The following is a 17,716-nucleotide window of genomic DNA, read 5'->3' on the forward strand; positions in this document are numbered from 1 at the left end:
TAATAAGGCAAATGTGATAAACCTGTGCTCTTGTCTCAATTCTGGAATAAATCTGAAATGCTCACTTCCAATCCAGGATTCTGTATGTTAGTGTAGCAAAAATGTAATTACATCTTTTCTAGAGCCTGTCCCTTTGTTTCTCATTTAAATAAACATCAATTCAACCATCAAGAATAAGAGGCAATTCAAATATTTAATGGATGCTTTTGAAAAATATCAAAGGGAACCCAATTCCAATATAGTGTTTAAAACTTCCACTTTGCTGTTTCTCCCTCTTTCTTCTCTCACTCTGGAGTGGCCTAGGCTGTTCTTGCTGTTCTCTCTAAGCTGCCCCAAATGTTCTGCTCACCCACTTCACATCCCTCCCGCTGCAGTCTGGATTAATTATTTCCTTGTACTAGCTTTATTCCTTTCTAGTACAAAATCTCAGTGGCCTATGCTTTCTTGAATTCTGCAGCATTTTCCTCACAATATTATAATTAGCAACATAAATTTCTAGGATTCAAGAAGCCAGAAAGGCTGTATGTACTCATGTATTTAAAATTTGTTATCCTTGTTACATGAAGCATCTAAACTACAGGTACAATATAAGCCCCATGGAAAACATGCTCTTTAAAATAGCAGGGAAAGTACACTATATGATTTTTTTAAAAAAACAAACCATTTTAAAATATATTTGTAAATCATAAAAGTGACCTATGAGTTATCTATTTCATTCTAGTGGATCAATGGGCATTTGTAACACACACAGAGACACACAAGAAAACATCTGTTCTTTGATGAGCTTGCCTCTCATTTATGTGCTATCTCAAGTCTTTGAGGATTCAGGTTGACACTCTTAGCTTTTTATTTTACTTATGATTATGGATTTCACAACTCTCAATATTTTTACTTCATGAAAGCTGTGCTTTTTATCTTGTGCTTAATAACGCCAACATTGCATATTAGAATTTTTTAAAGGGTATCTAAATAAGAGCAGGAACACCTGGAAAAGGCATGGCTGTTTGCCAAGGTTCCCACCTGCATTAAATCACTTGTTAATATACATAATTGCCAATGATGTACTTTAAAATCGTTTTCACTCCAATTGCCATGACTCTGCGAAAGCAATGATTGGTGAAGAAAAACTCTAAAATCCCCACCTGGCTTTGGGAAAAAAGACACAATTCACAGACTCAGCCTCTCCCATCTACCATGTCCCATGCCCTGGAAATTACCAAATGACTTTCCTTCTCAAGCAAGGTCTTTCCCTTTTGGAAACGCTAGGATTATTCAAAATTAAATAATGAGATCAGGATGTTGATTATTCACTCAGTGCATGGCCTGTGTACCTTATTTTCTCTCTCCACATCTTTAGGGACATTCTTACAAAGGAATTTTTCAACACATCCTAGAAAAAGAAAAGAAATTGAGCGCTTAAGGTCAAACAGAGGAAACCAAACAGTGACCTATCCCTCTAGTCTAATGAGAGACTATCTCTGCTACCCCAAGGAAGTTGTAAGTAACCACATTCAATTCAGAGAAAGGAAAACCTATCCTGGGAAGTTGTGACAAGCCTGCAGATTTCAAACTTTCAATCACTGAGAAAACCAATTTGCTAACAAAGACTCCAGAAAAGATCACGGCCTTTCAGCAAACAAAGGACATCTTAGTTTGATTATATTTTCCTATTACAGAGTGATGAACTGGCAGGCACCAATTACAATGCCCTAAGGAATAGCCTCGTCCACTTCATAGCTACCCCTTTGTTATTTCTTGACAGACTAAGAATAAAAGAATACCAGGTGATGAAAAGGAGAAAGCCACTGGATGGATTCCCTCATTTCATCTGACAATTGTAAGGTATATCTTTGTCAGAATATTCAGGCATCAGTTTTTAAACATTGAGAGTCTATGGAAAAGAACCACATGGTCTGTGATTAGTTATATCAAAGCTACAAGCCCATTCCACACCAATCCTTGGAGAAAATGGAAGCTCATGCTGCTTAAAAGCCTTTACCTTGACCATTCTTTTTATTTGAGGGATTACCAACTTCAAAGTATCAAACTGCTCTTCACTTCCTCTCACCTCCCTTGCCCCTGTCAAAAATGTTTTGTTTACAGTGACTTGAATGAAAACATTATTTAGAGATATTAATGTTAGGGAAAGTTGGATGAATGGTATACAGGAACTTTCTGTAGTATTTTTGCAACTTTTTTGTAAATATAAAATTATTTCAAAATAAAATTTTTTTAAAAACTTAGATATGTGGCCAAGAAGCATATTTTAAAAAGTTCAATAGAGAGCTTTAGATGATCATTAGAGAAATGCAAATCAAAACCACAATGAGATACCACCTCAAACCAGTCAGAATGGCCATTTTTGAAAAGTCAAAAAATGACAGATGTTGGCGAGATTGTGGAGAAAAGCGGATGCTTACACACTGTTGGTAGGAGTGTAAATTAGTTCAACCATTGTGGAAAGCAATGTTGCGATTCCCCAAAGGCCTAAAAACAGAACTCCTGTTCAACCCAGCAATCCCATTACTGGATATATACCCAAAGTGATATAAATCATTCTATCATAAAGACACATGCATGTGTATGTTCACTGCAGCACTATTCACAATAGCAAAGATACAGAATCAACCTAAATGCCCATTAATGGTAGACTGGATAAAGAAAAATGGTACATATCCATCATGGAATACTATGTAGCCATAAAAAGGAATAAGAGTATGTCCTTTGCAAGAACATGAATGCAGCTACAGGCCATTATCCTTAGCAAATCAACTCAGGAACAGAAAATCAAATACCACATGTTCTCACTTACAAGTGGAAGCTAAATGATGAAAACATGTGGACACAAAAAGGTATACAACAGACACTGTGGCCTACCAGACAGTGAAGGGTGGAAGGAGAGAGGGGAGCAGAAAAAATAACTATTGATAACTAGCCTTAGTACCTGGGTGATAAAATAATCTGTACAACAAACCCCTATGACACGAGTTAACCTGTATAACAAACCTGCATATGTACCCCGAACCTAAAAAAAAGATAATGACAACAGTGATAAAGATTGCTCACTACATCACAAGTGAGGAAAGCTAATTGCTCTAGATTGACTGAAACAATGAAGAGAGCAATTCCATGCTAACATGCAAACTGATGTTTTATTACTATTTCTTACAAAAATGCCTTTACTGTTGTAAAACCATGAGAATGTGTGTTGGTCAATGTGACCAGGCTTCTAGTGAGGAAAAGGTTACAAGCTCCAGCAGTTAAATGAATACATCCTCTTCTATACTAGACCTCTTAGAGGTTTGAAGTACAGAATGGATGTGTTTGTATGCAGAATTGTTGGCATACTTTGCCTCTGTGAGCCAAGTGCAACAAGACTAGTGGCCAACAACAGAAAACGGGATAGAGCGCCATCAGACTGAGCTCCCACACACCTTCCTGGCAGGCAGCTGTAGCACCAGGTCCTTGCCCCGCCTGTCCCAATATACCATAACCAGCATCGCACTCCTCACATAGACCTACACCAGGGCAGTAAAGAAATCCTTCCCTGCAGTGAAAGATGAGAAAAATGAAGAATGGGTTTACACCCTCGTCTAAAGTATAACTACCTACAGCTATGTAGAATCAGAGAAAGAAGAAAATTTAAGTACCGTCGACACTCACCCCATGAATATCTTTTCCCTGGTATCACTATGACAAATGGAATCTTATGCAGAAAATTAGAATGCCAGTAACTCTGGTACTTCAACAAGTTTTAGAGAGAAAATCCATTACCGGAGTAAGCAGAATTCAAATCCTCTCCATAATTTGCATCAAATGGAACAGTACCTAGCACAGTTCTTGGTACACAACAGGCATCGAATCAATGGTAGTTTTCTTCCTCTAAGTGGCCTCATAAATATGGAGATACATATTAATATCTAAATACATACTTGTTTGTGGTATTGAATGTGGTAACTGAGACTAGGAGAATCATATATATCTTGGAAAATAAGGACAGAGAACGTAAATTAGGCTGAAGACAAAGGAGCAGGGACCCAGGGATATAGCATTTGCATGTACAGGTGAAACATCTAGAATAAAGCCTGATGAAATCAAAGGCATTTTTATATTAGGTCTATTCAGCCACATTCAATAAAGCCCCCCCAAGGATCAAGGAGTCAGCCTATGAAGTTGGAGGGTAAATGAGAGTAGGTGGACTGCAAGCGAAAGAGCTTACTAATTCTCTTTTTGTAACAAACTTTTTCGTACAGAATAATTTGGATGTACAGGAAAGCAGAAAAGGTAATACAGAGAGTTCCTGTATACCCCTCCCTTTGTTTTTCCTGTTACCATCTTACATTACCATGGGAGATTTGTCACGACTAAGAAACCAACGTTGGCAAATTACTATTTAATAAACTCCACGCTGTATTCAGATTTTAATAGTGTCTTTCCTAATGTCCTTTTCCTGTTTCAGGATCCCATTCAAGAGATAACATTACCTTTAGTCTTCATGTCTTCTTAGGCTCCTGTCATCAGGGACAGCCTCTGAGGCTTTTCTTGTTTTTCATGACCTTGGCACTTTGAAGAGTAATGACCAGGTATTCTGTGGACTGTTCCTCAATTTGGGTTTATCTAATGCTTTCCACATGGTTAGACTGGGGTTAGGTGTGGGAGGGACAATTCTACACAGGTGCTGCACCCTTCCCCCTACATGAGGGGTAGAAGCTTTCAACACGACTCGTCACAGATGATGTTAGCCTTGACCACCTGGCTGCCATCGTGTTTACTAGGCTTCTCCCCAGAAAAATCACTTTTTCCCCCTTAAATATTTGAATAAGACACTAACTATAGCCCACACTCAAATCAGAAGGAAGGACTAAGTTCTACCTCTTTATTGCATATGTTAATAATACATAAAATATTTGGGATTCTTCTGTAGGGAAAATTTATCTCTTCTCCCCTATTTATTTAATCACTCATTCAGTCATTTGTATCAGTATGGCCTCAGGGACATTTATTTTATACTTTCAGTTATAACCTAATACTACATTATTTATTTTGTTGCTCATATTATTCCAGCTTTGTTCAGCTCTTTTCAGGATTACTCCTGTGCCCCTTTGATATGCCCCAGTCTTTTGCTATTTGAGCAATTCCTTACTTTCTAATACTATAGGAGGTTACAGGTCATTTTGCATATTCCTTGCCCCAGCTCTAGAATGGCCATCTCTCCAAGGAGACCTGGTTTCTTTATTAGAGAATAGTATTAGAAAACAAGACCTGTGCACTGAGTGCTACCCCTCACTTTCTGTGCTCCAGATCACACTACAACTATCTGTGACAGGCTTGGCCTTCCTTCAGAGCATGTCCTTGGGCTGCCGCCATCTTCTTACTGAATTGGGGTTGTCATGTGTCACAGGCAACCTCTATGCCTCTGGCTTCATGCATCTATGTGGCGGGACTTCAGTTTGTGTAATTTTCCTGCCCTCTCTCACGCCCATCCCTCACCCACGGGAGGCAGTGTGAATGACCTGCTTGGAGATTTTGAAAACGGAAACTGAGTTTGCCCAACCCCTTCAAAGCTCTCTCTTTCCAACGTGCCTGACAGAAGAACAGAGGCAATGGTTAGCTGTCTGACAGTCCAAAGGGTCTGGGGTATCTAATACGCTGACAATCGGGTGGGAAAGTCAATCTCATTTACGGGTAGAGACCTAGGAGGCCCACTGTGGCCATGCTGCTAAGTCAACTAATCAATCACTCATTTGTGTGTTCCTTATTCAACAAATGCTTATTTACCTCCTACACATGCCAGGCACTATTCTAGGTGCTAGCGATACAGCAGTGGAAAAACGGACAAGCAAGAAACAGATTTCCTGCCCTCGTGGAGCTTACATACCAGCAGGGAATACAGATAATAAGGAAACATAGATATGTAAGTGATGCATATCTATTTTTGTGTATATATGAGTGATATAAAGAGGTGGGACAGGTTGACTCGGGCGAGTGCCTGGGAGGACAGAGGCAGTAAGGGCCAAATTCTGACAGTCACTGACTCTGAGGGACACTGGAAGCCAGTAGATGACTTTGAACACAGGAATAATATATTTCTTCTCCTTTCTTGTTTTTTAGGAATCACTTTGATTGTTAGCCATGTTCAAAACAGCCTACTGATGGGAGTAGTGGGAAGTGGGACAGCAAAAAACAAGGGTGAAAGCAGAAGCCCAGCTGGGCAACTCCTGGGATAATCTAGACCAGAGAGAATGGCAGCTTGGACACGGTGGCGGCAATGGACATGGCACATGAAAGAGAAGAAACCTCAGATTACTCCAAGGTGATCTGCCTGGGTGACTGGCAGGCGGAGCCAAACTACACCAAGATGGGAGACCTACAAGAGGGGCAGGTTGAAGTGGAACGGATCAGTTGGATCAAGTGGAATTGAACATATTCAATTTGAAACTTGTTAAGTGAGCAATGGAGAGGAAAGAGTCAATGTCAGGCCTGTGAAAACCTGGTCTCCCTAAATGTTTCCTAAGAAACAGGAGAGTTAAGATAAATGGGGAGTGTCTCCTCCACCATTTGTTGACTGACTCTGCACCTGGGATAGGGGACCTGTGGGTTGACATGCAGGTCTTAGAACTGCAAATGACTTGAATAATATAAAACATTAATAAGAAAAAGGAACTATGGCTTCTCTGTGTCAAGGTGACCCCATAAGTCCTGACTCTCATCCATAGCAGCCTTGTATACCCCAAGTGGGAGACAGGGCAAAAAGGGATGGTATGTGGATCACTGCCAGGCCCCTTGATAAGATGAGGATGCTGTGTCTGCTGTAACTCCTGCTATGGGTCTTGCTATAAAGCCATCTAAACATAATATTAAAACCTATTTGTGTCCCATGAGTCTGATGCTGACTTGAACCCATAACCACAACCGTGCTGCTGCATCATAAAGCGGCTATTTTAATCTCTCCTTGTCTGACTGTCTGACTCCTTTAATTCTAAAACAAACTGGGGAGGGAAGAGGATGGTATTAATTATTGACTCCCTAAATTTCCCCATCTCGGTGGCTGTGATTTGTGCAAATTAGTCTTTATAGTAACTCAGAAGGCAAGAAGCTAACTGCAGACATGAAAATCCAACACTGTCGGAACTATTAAGTCTTTCCCCAACACTTGGAACCACAAAATGACTCTAGTGCTGCTCCTTTAATGATGAACATATGGTTCCCTAAACAGAAAGAAAGAGCTGGTCTTCCGTGCTGGTGGCCACCAAAAACACGGAACAAAATGGCCCGTGGCAGAGGCCAAGACAGACCATGCACACAATGGTCCCACCCTCTCCTTGGAAGGCTGTGCTCTCACCAGGAGCAGAACAGTCCCTGGTCACAGGAGTCACTTCACCACTTCATGAATCATCTCTATCATCACATTAACACAGGTAGGTCATGGAAACCACAGAAAGACTGATCTGCAGAGAGATTTTGCAGAGGTTCTGATAGGCATGTTGATCCCTCATCACACAGAGCTACCAGAGTTGAGCCAGACGCTCCCTCCTTCCTCAAGTGTAAGAAGAAGAGGAGTAAGAGCATATTATAATGCTCTCACTTCAGGGAACAACAACGTAGGCTATGACAACTAATTCATGCAGCAAGCTCACCGAGGCCCTGCTATGATCTGACATCGCTTTAGACTGTGGGGATACAGCAGTGAACACAACAGACAATCACCTCTTCCTTCATGGAGCTTACATTCCAGTGTAGTCAGACAAAAAAGATGATGATTTTAAAAAATATATATTTATTTTGAATGGCTGGTGCCATTCATCCATGGTTCTGTAATCAGAAATCTCTGAAGTCAAGTTTTAAAAACTCCTCCTGAGACCATAGATGTCATGAGTGCTCTTCCAAGAGTGATGCTAACATTTGGGCACTTGGAGAGTCATGGCTCCACTTCTTCACTCCTCCTTATCAGTTCCTCCCGGATTTTACGGTTTAATTGGGGCTGGCGCATGCAACTGTCCCCTTTTTGCTTCTGTTAGTCTGACAGATTAGGCCAGTTGGTTTATTAACAACTTGGCCACCTACCAATGGCATAAGCAGCGGGATAAATCCCAGTGGAGGGTCTCTCCTCTGCTTCTGCTGAGCTTGGTCTTGAAATGCTTTGAGATCTACAGCAGTAACAGCACAAGGAAACAACTTAATTGCTCGATGGTAGCGCAGCTTTGCAGTTACTTATCAGAGAGAATCATCTTTTGGAAATTAACGTGTACATCTCCTCGATGCCATGACAAACTCACAAAATCTCATCTCTCTGGTCTGAGAAATATGCCTAGAACAAAATGACTTATTGGATGATTTTATTTACTTCAGTTAAGAGACCACAGCTCATTAGGTCTTTAACACAGATCTACAACATCAGGACCCCCCAAACAATGTTTTCCTTGCTAAATGACCCCAAAACATATAATTTGGAAATAAGGAGGCACCTGAAAACTATGACTACATAACATTTGTGCTCAAAGGAAACAGACAACCTACCATACAATTTAGGTAAAGACTACTCAACAGAATTTACCCCTTTCTCTTTCTCTTCGCTGTCTAAAAACTGCAATGGCAACAGTATTGTCCCCTTTAACAAGCATAAGGAAACCTCTTTCCTTATACATAATTCAATGCCTTTCACTCCACTCTCTGCATGTCCTTACACATGGATGGACCACCCGGCCAGCTGTCTGGATGGCAGACCCCAGGGAGCGGCCCCATGTCGTTAACTCACTGGACTGACTAAGGCAGCACCACAGGGAGATACAGAAGCCAATCAATGAGAGGACAAACGGACTCTGGTTTCCTCCTAGCACTTAACGCAGGCTGTTCACCTCAGCCCTGCAACATTTCAGGCGGTCTGACTCCTGCTTCATGAGCCTGAAAAACAGAACTGGTTCTGCTCTCAGCGACCACTCCACAGAGCACACTGCAGTCCCTGAGCAAGCAGAGATTGAGGAGACAAACCCAAAGAGATGAGAAAAGGCAGAAGGAGCAGCTTTCTGTTCCCAGGCAATTTTGAGAGTTATAAATAGATGAGTGGGAGGGATAAATGTAAAGAAAACACTTACTATAGAAAGAAATACAAATCTTAAATATTTAGACAATGAAAGAAGCAAAAAGAACTGCCGCAAAAGTCACTCTGCATACAGGCTCATACGAGACATGACAACTGTCAAAATAACTATGCTAAGCAATGAAATGCCTTCATCCCCAGTTACTTTTTTGCAATTTCACAAAGGTTTTCAAGATTTTCCACAAGAGAAAAAAGATGCAATGCTTTTTCAAAGTTTGGCAGGAGTTTTATGTCAGGAAACAAACAGGTTTGCACATTTGGAAGGTGGAAGTTAAGAAGGTTACATTTTTCCTCACATATTTTGGAGGCATCTGGACAGCCCTATTTAAAAAAAAAAAAGCACCTGACCTTTGAAAAGCTCATAAGACAAAATCAGCTTTATCTTCTGTTAGAGATCTGCTATAGAGAGTTAAGTATTTTAACAAAAGAATGTGCATCTGTAGCTACGGAGTTGCTCACACCATCGCAGCCTGTTTGTAGTAGGGATTGCTAACACAGCCAGCCTGCATGTTTAGACAGCATCATCCACTAGAGGCCAGAATGAGACTGTCATGTACAGGCAAATCAAATACAGACTCAGGAAGCACCAGAGCATCAGGGAGTGACACCAATACTGGAGATGACATGCTGGCAAAATGCATTTCTAAATCCTCTTATGCAGTTTCTTTCCACATCTAAATCAGTGGGTAAATGAGGCACTAAAGGACAACATCTGTCAGCAAGAGGCTGACACTGTATTGAAGACTCAGAAACCGTAACAAAAATGGACCATTCTTTCCTGAATGGAAGTTGAGAAGGAAGGAAAACAGGAGGCAGGGCATGGCTGCTGGTGAGAGAGGGGCCAAGACACAAATATGTATCTGATATAGGAGGCAGGAGAACAGAGAAATGGGCAGGAAAAATGCCTCTGGAGTTCCCGGACCTGGAACTGGACTGGGAGCTAGCTGCAGCCTCATGCATCAGTGGGGAATTGGTTAACAACACGCAGCACAGGCACAGCATGGAGCATGATACCGCCACCTGACAACCGAGGTAGGCCTGTCTGTTGGTATGGAAAGACCTCTTAGACATGCTTAAGTAAGAAAGTAGTAGACACTATGCTCTTTAACGATGACATCTGTGTGAATTTGTTAAGGATGCCTATACACACACATGCACATAAAATCCTTCTAAAGGCTCACACCTGTAATCCCAGCACTTTGGGAGGCCGAGGTAGGTGGATCACCTGAGGTCAGGAGTTCGAGGCCAGCCTGACTAACATGGTAAAACCCTGTCTCTACTAAAAGTACAAAAATTACCCGGATGTAGTGGCAAGCACCTGTAAGCCCAGGTACTTGGGAGGCTGAGGCAGGAGAATTGCTTGAACCTGGGAGGCGGAGGTTGCAGTGAGCCGAGATCATGCCATTGCACTCCAGCCTGGGAGAAAGAACGAGACTCTGTCTCAAAAAAAAAAAAAAAAAAATTCATTCTAAAAAATGCACAAATACAAGAAGCCTCCCAATTAGAGGCCTTGCACTTGCCACTGGCCCTGTTCAGAAAGGTCCTTTCCCAGATCAACCCCCACTGAGTTCTTTACTCATTTACCATCTCAGCAAGACACCCCTGCCATTGTATTTAAAAATCAGTGCCTCCAATACTATTGTCTCCCTTTGCTGCCTTATTTTCCTCAAAACACCTGATATCATCTGGCACATTCCGTGGCTTATTCATTTATGCATGGGTTTTATTTTTTATCTCACTCCTCTGGAATGTAAGCTCCATGAAGGAGGAGGCGATTTTGTCTGTTGTGTTCACTGCTGTATCCTCAGAGTCTAAATCGACGTCAGCTCATAGGAGGGCCTCAGTGAGCTTGCTACATGAATTGGTTAAGTCATAGCCTATGTTGTTGTTCCCTGAAGTGAGAAAAGAGCTAGGAGTTACTCAGGTTACCAAGGAAACAATGCTGTGTTGAGGCTACCAGTCTGGACATGACCTCCAGCTGACTTTGCTCCAAAGGTGAGTCCAAGAACTCAAGGGCATCTCCCTTCTCTTAGGTCACAGACCAGGATTTTGTATTCTGGAGTGAGTTTGATCAAAGGATCTAACAGAGAAATGCAGCTAATGTAGACCTGTGGATGCAAGAGGGCTTTCCCCCTCCTAGAAAGGCCATCCACTCCATCCAATGACACAGGTTTGGGAGAATCCTGGAGAAGCTGGGGAAGAAGGACACCTGCCTAGCAAGTCAGACCAGGTTGCTGTACCCCGGCTGTTGATGGGAGAACAGCAGTCACAGCCAGACTGTCCATGCATCCCTGTGTGGAACGCAGTTCTCCTCCACACAGCCCACCGCATTCGACCTTGAACCAAAAAGGTGCTGGAGAATGACAAGCAAAAGCCCATCCAGGGTTCTTAGCAGTGGGGAAAGCATATTCCTATCATCATGTTTTGCTGAAATAATTTTGAATTATGCCTTGGACATAGAGGATGCCAGAGTTTGGATATTCTCTTTGCAGAGGCCTTGGTAACGGAGGGGACACTCCCAAGTAGTAAGTGGATTCTGGGGGCAACTACTTAACCAATCTAGTGCTATTTCAGAATTTTTTAAAAAAATAATTGTGAGAAATGTTTTTGGAGTGAAACATATATTATCACGTGGACCAATATAGCAGTTGGACTCAATGTAAATATTAATGGTACTTTTTTCTATTTCTCCACTCCTCACTACAAATTAGTTACTTGCCTGAGATCTAATTTTACTTAATATGTAGATAAGGGATAGTGCTTGGCATGATTTCACGCTTGGAATATGTAGGTAAGGAAAATTGCTCAGAATGATTTCATGCTTGGTTTGTTTTCTCTTCAGTTCTATTCTCAAGTAGTTGAGCATTTTGTTTTAAATGTTTTAGCTCCTAAGGGCATGAATATATGCAATAATATCTCTCTTCCCAGATTATCAGGCCTACAACTCCTTCAAGCACCCAGAAGCCAGACCAGGACACAGATGAAAATGCTAACATAACACTGCATCATGCGGATGATTTGAAAACACGGTGACTGAGAAGTGACTCATCCCAGATGGCTGTGGGGTCAAACACATCTCCAGTTACGGCCCTCTGGACAAGTGGCAGGCCCTGCACTCATGAGGGCTCTCCATGTGCTGCTCCTTCCTCATGCCCACCAATAAATCCTACTTCCTATCCAAAAAAAAAAAAAAGAAAAAGCACCCATCACAGAAACATGCACTTTGCTCCTTAAGTTCTCATTCAAAGCCTTATTAACTATTATTTAACACATAAGCCTAATAAGTATGTTTAATTAATTTCCAAATCTATGCAGATTGAAAGGAAAATTGGCTAAAAGACATGAGTCAAGCAGCTGCAATGACTCAGAGATGTAATAGACAATGATAACAAAAGAGCAAACAGAACTATAAATAATGAATATTCATAATGACAAACAATTGTCAAGCTAATATTTAACTACAACTAACACACATTGTAACGATAGAAAGCTGTCCAGTGTACTTTAAAAGGAATTTAACCAGAAATGGCATTAAAAGAAACCAGTACTTTTTTTTTTTTTTTTTTGAGGTAGGGTCTCACTCTGTTGCCCAGACTGGAGTGCAGTGGCTTGATCTCGGTTCAATGCAAATTTAGTCTCTCGGGTTCAAGCGATTCTCCTGCCTCAGCCTTCTCAGTAGCTAGGATTACAGGCAGCCGCCACCATGCCTGGCTTTTTTTTTTTTTTTTTTAATTTTTAGTAGAGATAGGGTTTCACCACGTTGGCCAGGCTGGTCTCAAACTCCTCACCTCAGGTGATCCACCTTGGCCTCCCAAACAGCTGGGATTACAGGCTTGAGTCACCGCGTATGGCCAAGAAATTAGATTTTAAGTGTTCTCACCACAGAAAAGATTAAGTATGTGAAGCACTACATATGTTAAATAGCTTGATTTTGCCATTCCACAAGTATACATATATCAAAACATCATGTTGTAAACCATAATATATATAATTTTTACTTGTTAATTAACAATAAGTAAATGGACAGCAGTACTTAAAAGAAAAAGATATACTTATTTAGATTATTCTCTTATAAGGATCCAACTCTTAATTCTTAAAGCTAGCAAAATGGAAGTTATTATATATATGGAATCTATATGTATGGATATTATATGTCCCATATATATAATCGATAGACGATAGACAGCAATCCATTAAAAATTAGTGTGGCTTCCTACACAATTTATATTTATTTATTCAATAAATAAATATTGAGCACTTCTAGTTCTTAGTGAGCTAGACAGACTTGGTACTGCCCTTGTAGACCCTCCTCATGTTCTATTTCCTTTCTTTTTTTTTTTCTTTTTTTTTTTTTTGAGATGGACTCTCGTTCTGTCACCCAGGCTGGAGTGCAGTGGTGCAATCTCAGGTCACTGCTACCTCCGCTTCCCAGGTTCAAGCAATTCTCCTGCCTCAGCCTCCTGAGTAGCTGAGATTACAGGCACTCACCACAATACCTGGCTAATTTTTGTATTTTTAGTAGAGACGAGGTTTCATCATATTGGCCAGGCTGGTCTCAAACTCTTGACCTCAAGTGATTCATCAATCTCAGCCACCCAAAGTGCTGGGATTACAGGCATGAGCCACCACATGTGGCCTATTCCATTACATTTTGGGTAAGTTTCTTGAAAGTGAAAAATAGGGTGCCTTGAGAGAAAATAGGTTAAATAGACTAGATCTGTTCTGAAGGTAGTAGGGTGGGGGGCTCCCTTGGGGTCCTAAATTTCAGATCTGAAGAGTGAATATCACTTAAGTAAGTAAGGAGCTGGCTATGGGTGGGCGCTCCATTCAGGAGGAACAGCAAACGCAAAGGCCCTGGGGTGAGAGGGAGTGCATGGTGCTAGCGGAACTAAGGGAGGTCCTGTGGCTGGAGCAAGAGGATGAGAGGCAGGGGTGGAAACACTCAGAACGTAAAACACCTGCTGATGTAGATAACGTTTATTCTACCGGCAGTGGCAATTCACTGCAGAGTGCCCTTCGAAGACATTTGAAAAACTCATTTTGATGGCCGTGTGTAGAACAGATCAAAGTGAGAGCCTGAGTGAGCATCTGATTGCTTAAGGGGGACAAGGCAGGTGGTGTCGCAGTCCTCCAGGGAGAGCTGATGGTAAGAAGGTGAGGATGAAGATGAATAGCTGTATTCAAAAACATTTAGGAGGTAACAGTGGACAGGATTTAGAGATGGACCAAGTATGGATGGTGAGGAAGAGGAAGGAGTAAGAGGCCTTGGTGTTCTGGCCTGGGCAGTTGGGAGCACCACAGGGCTGGCCACTAGATGGAGGACATGACACAGGCACAGGAATACCACGTGGGGTGAGGCAGGGACTGATCAATGTTGTTTCAACTTGCAAAGTTTGGAGTCCTGTGAAACATCCAAATGAGTATGTCAAGAAAGGTGTATGTATGTATCTGAAGTTCAGAGGCCACATCTGGGTTCAAGATATAAGGTTCAAGCTCTTCACTTACACTGGCTGTGGGTCCTAAGAACTTACAAGGACAAAAGATTTCTATTGCTAAACTCATCACTGGAGGGGACAAAAAAGGTTCTCAGGGAAAAGTGCTTTTGATAAATTTTGTTTCAGATAATTGGACCACTTACACTTTCCAAAGACATTGGATGAAATAAGAAAAATGGATTCCATGTTATAAAGCTCAAAAACACCATACAAACATGTCATCTAATAGTACATGATGACTGCAATTTAATACAAGAAAAAATCAGCTTGCTTGGCAAACATGGACTAAGTACATAATAAACATATACTGATTTGATGATGCTGATACTGATAACAATGATGACATGGGAATGTTTTACAAAAGGGATATAAACATATGCCAACAAGATCATTTAGCTCTAGGATTAAGTTGCTATGTACCAAATAGCCATATTGTGAATACTGGTTTTGCCAATTATAATTCTCAAAGCTCTTCTATATACTGTATTTATATAATCTTCAAAATCATCCTTTAAAGCAGGTGAGACAAATATTATACCCATTTTATAGATGACAAAACTAAATCTCAAAGAGCTTAAGAAACTCAACCAAAGATACTCAGTTAACAAGTGGCAGAGCCATGATTCATCCAAATCTTTGACTTCATTTTCTGTATACCAACACTGGTTAAAAGGAGCCCAGAAGAAACACAAAACAAAGCTGATGAAATCTTTGGAGGAGTTTCCTTTAAGAAATGCATCTATGGAAGATTGCCTGAGGCCAAATACCGTGTGAAAAATATAAAAGTTTTTGCCATCTTGGAAGGAGAGCAAAGTGAAGAAATGGAGAAAAGTTGAGTACTGAATTGATATCACTGTGCAGAGTTGCTGGATGAAGCCTCAACAGATTTTCAGATAAGAAAGCCATACATTTTTCTGTTGTCCCACTAGTTTGAGTAGCACTTCTATCACTTGCAATCAAAATAATACTGACTAGTAAATGCAACGACATTGGACAACTCAGTACTTTCTCAACCAAATCCACACAACCTTCCTCTATGACTATGCTCATGCTATTTCTACCAACTGGTATTCGTTTTCTCACCTGTTGAACTCCTTGCCATCCTTCAAACACCCCCTCACTTTGATCTCCAAAATGAAGCCTTTACTGACTCCACCAGGACAATCACTTCTCCCTCTTTTGCTTCCCAGGCACTTTATATGCACTTGTCTTACAGAACTTCATCCTCTGGAGCAGGCATCTCTTCTTCCCCTGGTACAGTATCTTACACAAGGTAGACCTTCAATACATAATCAATTTTACCGCACTGTATAAACTGGAATATTAACTAATTTCTCAGAAGATTGCCAATGTTGAAATGCCAAAATGTTTAAAATACTAATATTATGTGACAAAACAAAAGAATGGTCAAACTTTGGCTTTACCTCTCCACGTTTATTAGATGAACACGCCATATCAGACATTTCTCGGGACCTTCTAGAGCTGGTCATTCTGAATATCATTTTGGGGGTAGTAGAATATAACCACCCTAAAAATATGGAATAAGAAGTTGCAAATCTTTCACATTTCATATTAAGCACATAGATTTTATTTTGCAGATATACTCTGTTAATTGTATTAATAAAAGGTATGTCCCTCTACCTCACAAATACTATAAAAATATTATAAGCATATTTTGATAATCTGTATCTTCTACCATTTCAGTTGGTTCTCAAAATAGCTTTGAAATGTTATATTTTACTACTGTTCACAACAAATCATGTAACCTAGTTCCAAAAAACAAGGAAAGTGAATTCAAATAAGAATATTTTTTCATTAAGATCTAGCAAAATGTTTTATATTCCTAATCTGGGTTTATTCTATGAAATAAAAAGGAATTAATCTTTGTTTTTAATCTACACAGCATTCAAACTGGAAAGGCGAATTTCTATTTTCTAATGCTGGGTTATTAAAATGTATTTCAGATGAAAGGCATAAAATGCTTATTTCCATACAAACTACAAGACAGCAAAATGAATAGAATCATCATGCTCATGAAAAATGCCAGCACCTCAGAGAAAGGCAGATCCAATCAGAAAAAAGCTGTAGCTTTTACCTTTCAGAATAACGATTTACTAAAATTACTTTTAACCAGCTAATGGTTTTTGGTCTGACAAAGTACAACAAATATTGGCACAGCATCTTACAGTATATATTATATGCTGATAATTATCCCCATTTGATGTTTACGGAAAATGAAGCCTAGAAGTCTTACTAACAGTGAGTACCTGATGAAGCCAGAGGCCCGGAGGTCTGTGTCTCATCCCCAGTGGCCACGTGACAGGTTATACAAGTGCCAACAAATTGCTGCTCATGAGACTTTTTTGCCCAGCTCTCATTTCATACCATAGTAGCCTTCAGGCTTCCAGAAGCTGTTCACCTCCAGAGCTGCCTCTTTGGCCCAGCCTCCTCCTTGGGGGTGGACACTCCCCTCACCTTCCATGGCTGCCTTGCTCCTGCTTCCATCTCTCCACTGTTGCGTCTTCCCTTTTATGCCAGCCCCTTTAGACCTGCCTTTCCCTCCTGGAGATACAATAACTGACTCTGAGTCAGACAGTCTAGGCACCTGGAAAGGTAAAGAGGAGTTTCCCTCTTCTGAAAAGAGACCCCTGATATTGCTCCGCACATGCAAATAGCAGAAATATGTCTCCAGTACACTGGCCCCATCCTCTGGTTTATGTGATGGGTCATTACTCCAAGAGAGGCTATCACGGACATCCTGGAATGGCAAGGATCCCTTCACACCACTTGTGAAAAAGTCCCTGGAAGTGGGATAAATTGAAGGCAGCGGCTTTTCCTTTTGCTCTCGAGTTATTTCCTTGGGTCTCCACTCAGGGTTTCTGCACTAATCTTCTGTCCTTCCCAGGTAGTGGCAACTGGTGAAACCAAGTGTTGCCCTGCATATACCATGTGCCATCTGCAGTGGGTTCATGGAAGGTACCAGAACCTGAATGTACATGAAAGGCCACATTCTCCAGGGGCCCCTCCAACATATTCAGCGAGAGGGTGGTGATTTGTTTTTCTAAGACCAGCCAAGCGGGCGCAAAAGAACCAGCGGGTAGGCAAGTGTAGGAGCAAAAACTGC

The sequence above is a fragment of the Colobus angolensis genome, unplaced genomic scaffold (genome assembly GCF_000951035.1).
Source record: "Colobus angolensis palliatus isolate OR3802 unplaced genomic scaffold, Cang.pa_1.0 Scaffold379, whole genome shotgun sequence".
NCBI lineage: Eukaryota > Metazoa > Chordata > Mammalia > Primates > Cercopithecidae > Colobus > Colobus angolensis.